A 5,174-nucleotide genomic window follows, 5' to 3' on the forward strand; every position below is an offset into this window, starting at 1 on the left:
TTTTTGTATCTCCCTCCCTTCTTCCTTTTTCTCCTCCCTCCCTTTTTCCTTTCTCTCCTCCCTCCCTTTTTCCCAACTTTTCTCCCTCCCTCCCTTTTCCTTTCTTTTCTCTCCCTCCCTTTTCCTTTCATTTCTCCCTCGCTCCCTTTTCCTTCCTTAATTTTCATGGTCCAACTCTGCCCTTTTCATCCCAGTTTCATGGTGGGCAACACCCATTCAGCAAGGAGACGTAATGGTGTAGCCACTGGATGCAGATATTTGCTTGTTATGATACAAGAGTGTTGCGTTGGTCTGGCGTGAGTGAGCAAAGAGATGGGATTCTCCTGCTTCCTCCCTAAAATATTTTTAAATAAATACTTTTCTTCCTTATCTGCATGATTGGCCTTCAGTGGACATGATTGTAGATGACCAGGGAGAAAAAAGGGAAGATTACTGGGTTTATGCAGGAATCCTCAGATCTAGCTTTGCTTTCGCTGTGACCACTTGGCTTTAGTGAAAGCATACCTTTTACTGGATGCAACTTGACTGCAAATGGAGACGAGTCTTTCTTTCCTGAAGGTCCAATCTGGGCCGGGCCTAATAACCGCTCACCTGCTTGGCTGCAATGTCTTCTCTTTGGCTGTGGGTGGTTCTCTCTTGTGGGTGTCCATGCATCTGGGAAGGGTGAGGAGACAGGAGATATCGGAATATCTCAGAATATCTCGGCTGGGCCCAGGAGTTTCTGGACAGCCGCTTCCCACTCATTGCCTCTTCCTTCTTCTTCTGAAAACATCACAGAAATCTCAAAAGGCGAACAGTAACAATGATTTGGGTCTTATTAACCAGAGCTGGGGAGGAGAGAGATGACTGGAGAATATTGGAGGGCCTCTTCTAGAGGAAAGGATGAAAACAAACAGAAAGAAAAGTGAAAGCTTTCAGGCTTTCTTCCGCCCACCTCCTCATTTGTGGCCCAAAATGTCTTCATCATCAACGTTTGCTAGGCCAGCCCCTTTTGGCACCCCAGGGACCCCCACAGTTGCATTCAGCAGGCAACTTGAAGAAGAAGAAGAGGGTGTAAGTCCATCAATGGGGATTGGACAGCCACTTGTCTGACATGGTATAGGGCAGGGGTGGGATTCAATTGTTTTAACAACCAGTTCTGTGGGTGTGGCTGGGTGGGCGTGGCTTCTTCTTTTTTGCAGCACCCCCCTTGTTTTTGGGCCTCCTGGACCTCAGGGAAGCCTCCTGGGGGGCGTTTTTGCTCCCAGAAGTCTTCCCTGGGGCCCAAGAAGGCACAAAACGGAGCACAGAGCAGGGGGCGCAGCATACATACACATCCCACACCCCCTTTTGCCTCCTGGGCCTCAGGGAAGTGTTCTTGTCAGATTCCTGCCGCCGCCGCCTTGCAAACCGGAAGTCAAAAGGCGCCTTCTCATCCAATCACAGCGCTCCTTGTTCCTTTGGGTCTGTGGTAGAACGAGGAGAATAACGGTTATAATGACGGCGCCCCATCTTAGTCTCTTCCAAAGAGGCTCCGTTGTACAATGAGGAGAATAACGGTCATAATCAAGGTGTAAAATATGATGGATATTTTTAAAAAAGACCCGACACAGACATTGCACTGTCGCTGTAGAAATGGAACTTGATGTACGACAAAGGAATAAAATAATTTTTAAAATCCATGCAAGTTCATAGCCTCCAGCATGTCTTATAACGGATTCCATAGTAAATGTTTTGCTGTGTGGAAAAAGCACAAAAAGCCACAAACACAATTCCCTAAAAAATAGGGGGAGGGGCGAGGGGGCTGCTGAATCCCCCGGGGGAGCCTCTTCCTCAGCGGCGGGGCTGCTCTGGAAAAGGGGCGCCAGGCGATCTGCCCGGATGGCGGTCCTGGAGGGAGGGGACCTGGAGGCAGCCCCCCCCTCTGGCTCGGTGGGGCAGGCAGGGAGGGACCCTCAGAGAGGAGGGGGAGGCTCCTGCAGGTATCCCGGCCCCATCCTGTCCCCGGCCTTCCAAGCGGTGGGCAGCGGCTTCCGGGCCCCGGGGATCGTCTGGATGGCCTCGCAGGCCTGGACACAGAGGCCTCGTGGGGGGGGGGGGTCCTCCTGTCGCTCAGGGGGGAGGTTCCGGGGCTGCCCGGGTGACTGGAGCCCGCGGAGGTCAGATGGGGAGGAATCTGCCCCACCTGAACCCCAATGCAAGGCAGGTCTCTCCCCCCGGAGTGGCTTCTCTCCTCTCTCTCTGCCCCCGAGGCTCCCTCGCCTCCTCCGGGGTTGCCACCTGTGGTTGGCGGGATGAAGAAGGGAGGAGGGGCAGCCAGGGGGCCCCCCTCAGCCCCACAGCCAGGGCGAAAGGCAGGAGCGGAGGGACCCCGGCTGCCCCTCCTGGCTGCTCAGCCCCGCCACCCCGGAGGAGAAACTGGGGGGCAGAGAAGGCCGGGGTCCTTTCAGAGCATTTGGGGGAGTTGGGAGCTCTTGGCAGGGAAGCAGTTGGGGGAGAGGGGTGACACTTGACCCCCTCCCCCAAGAGAGGGTGGGCTCCCCCCTAACCCTCCCCAGGGAGGCTCCCCCCCGCTGCTCTCCCGCCCCCCGAAGTGCTTCTCCCCTGGGGAGATCCAGGGCGCCCCGACCATCCCTGCTGCCCCCCAGCCCCCCCCATTCCTTTGGAAAGAAATCTCTTTCTACTCCTTTCAGCGTTTGGCTTCATTCAGTTGGAGCCTCCGATTTCCTGGTTTCCCTAAAAATGGGGGCTTTGCTTGAGTTGCGTCTCCCTGATTTTGCCTTTGATATTTGTCTCTCTTGTCTTCTTTCAGGTTATCGGGGGTCTTTGTGCAACCCTGCTGGTTCCTTCTGGGATCCTCCTTCCCTTCCTTCCTTCCTTTCTTTCCTTTCTTTCCTTTCCTTTCCCCTTCTCTCTTTCCTTCCCTTCCTTCCTTTCCTTTCCTTCTTCCTTCCTTTCTATTGACTTCTTTCCTTCCCATTTTCCTCCTCCTATTTTTCCTTTCCTTCCTTCCTTCCTTCCTTTCCTTTCTTTTCTTTCTTCCATTCATCTATTGACTTCACTTCCTTCCCATCTTCTTTTTTCTTCTTCCTTTTCCTTTCCTCCTCCTATTTATTTCCTTTCCTTCCCTTCTAATCCTGCCTTCAAAAGAAAAGCTCCATGGGTGACTTCGAACTATCCTCAGGGGAGTCTCAGTTCCCATGGAAAGACAAGGGGGAGAGACCCGTCCACCTCCTTTGGGGGTCTCTCTGACCCTCCCCCCGATTTCTTCCCCTCTGCTGGGACTCGGGGGGACCCCGAGGGGGTTTCCCTCCTGCCTCCGTCCAGACCGTTCCAGGCATCCTGGCTGGGCCTGTCGGTCAGCAGAGGAGCCGCTTTCTCTCTGGCCCCAAGTGGGGCCCCCTCCCGTCAGACTAGGGGAAGGAGGGAGGGGCAGGAAAGACGGGGCTGGGGGGAGGAAAGTCTGAGGAACTGGGTGGTGGGGGGACTCATGCAGGGAGGGGGGGTGAGTCTGCCTACCGAGATGAGGTGGACCCTGTTCTGTCTTTCAATTGCTGGCTGAATATAAAGACAGTCAGGCAAACTCTACAAAGGCTTCCATACAAAGTTTCTTTATTGAATCACAAGGCATTCTTAAGGTATAACTCACAGTTATGTCGAGATTCATCTAATGTCCAAATCTTTGCATAGCTGACTTCATAGTGTGAAAGTATAGTGATCTTCATCCCGTAATGATGGAGCAAAGGGTGAGACTCCAGCACGTTGCTGGGGTCCAAACAAGAGTAAAGGCAACTCCCCCAACCCAACCAAGGGTCAATTCAGTGACCAATCAGGATTACAGATGTGACCACATGACATGAACTACATTTCCCATGAGACATTCCCTTAAGGGGACAGCTCCCAATTCCCAATTAACTATATACTGTCTGGACAGTACAGGCCAGTTGCTTTCATGGTGTGGAGACAATAACTTGGTCCTCAACACCAATAAGACCAAGGACCTTATAGTGGACTATAGAAGGAACAGATCAGACCTCCAGCCCTTGCTTATCAATGGAGACCGAGGGGAGCAAGTGGCCAGTTGTAAGTTTCTGGCTGTTACCCTAAAAGAGGACCTGACCTGGGTGCTCACATTGCAGCCCTGGTCAAAAGGGCCCAGCAGAGATTATACTACATGGGACTTCTCAGGAAACAACCACTGAATGGAAAACTGCTGGTGACCTTCTACCGCTGCACCATAGAGAGCATTTTAACTTACTGCACCTCTGTAGGGTTTGCCAATTGCACCGGGGCAGATAGGACAGCACTCCAGAGGGTGAATGTCATTGCCCAGAGGATCATGGGTTGCCCTCTCCCCTCTTTGGAAGAGCTTTAGAGCTCCCGTTGCCTTAAGAAAGTTCAAAACATCCTCAAAGATCCATCTCATCCTGGAACCCTTTTTTTGAACTATGACCATCTGGCAGATGGTGCAGAATAATAAAAACGAGGACAAATAGGCTGAAAAACAGCTTCTATCCCAGGGCAGGAGCTCTGTTGAATTCTGCTGTATAGTGCGGTGTTGGTGTGGTGTCATGGGTGGGGTTTCGGTTCAATGTGTGGAGGGTGAAGGATGTTTGTGTTTATTTTCATGGTTATGATGTGCACTGAAGATTTCGTTGAACAAGGTACAATGACATTAAACTCAACCACTGTCCCTTTTCCCCTCCCCTGCAGAGGGGAGAGAAGGGCGGCCTGGAGGGGCCTTTCCTGCCCCCAGAAGCCCCTCCTGCTCCTGGGAAGCTCCCCCTCCCTGAGCCCCCCCCTCCTGGTTCCTGCCCCTCCACGAGGGGGACTTGCTCCTGGGAGCCCCCCACTTGGCTCTCTCTCTTGGGGGACAATGGAGGCCCAGGAGGAGAGACCAGGGTCCTTGTCCAGGCGCTGGGGGAGAGTCACAGCACTTTGGGTGGGGGCTCCATTATGGTCGTAAGTTGAGGACCCTCTAGAGGCTCATTTGGAGGCCTCCTTCCCAAATGGGGCAGCCACATTGAACACAAAGACCCACAATGGCGACCAAAGGCCCAGAGTGCGACTGTGACGAAGCGAGGCAGGTGGGGCCTTCTGGGACTTTGCCGCCTTCCTTACCTGGGCTGGGTCCCCACTTGGATCCCCAGAGAACACACACACCCACACACACACGGAGTGTGGCTGTTGGGGGC

At 53.3% G+C, this 5,174-nt stretch overlaps 1 long non-coding RNA gene across 1 annotated transcript; it reads right to left on the reverse strand.

Annotated features, from left to right (window-relative positions):
- Nucleotides 1–784: 784 nt before the first annotated feature.
- Nucleotides 785–4,777, reverse strand: LOC148128617 (uncharacterized). Its single transcript, XR_015746225.1, has 3 exons — nucleotides 3,629–4,777; nucleotides 1,313–1,445; nucleotides 785–870 (listed from the first exon to the last, which is right to left on the reverse strand). It is a non-coding gene; the product is annotated as an uncharacterized LOC148128617 (long non-coding RNA).
- Nucleotides 4,778–5,174: the final 397 nt, after the last annotated feature.

Source organism: Notechis scutatus, unplaced genomic scaffold (genome assembly GCF_049901735.1).
Source record: "Notechis scutatus isolate UNSWTSFEM ecotype Mainland unplaced genomic scaffold, rNotScu1.2 NSCUCTG94, whole genome shotgun sequence".
Taxonomy (NCBI): domain Eukaryota; kingdom Metazoa; phylum Chordata; class Lepidosauria; order Squamata; family Elapidae; genus Notechis; species Notechis scutatus.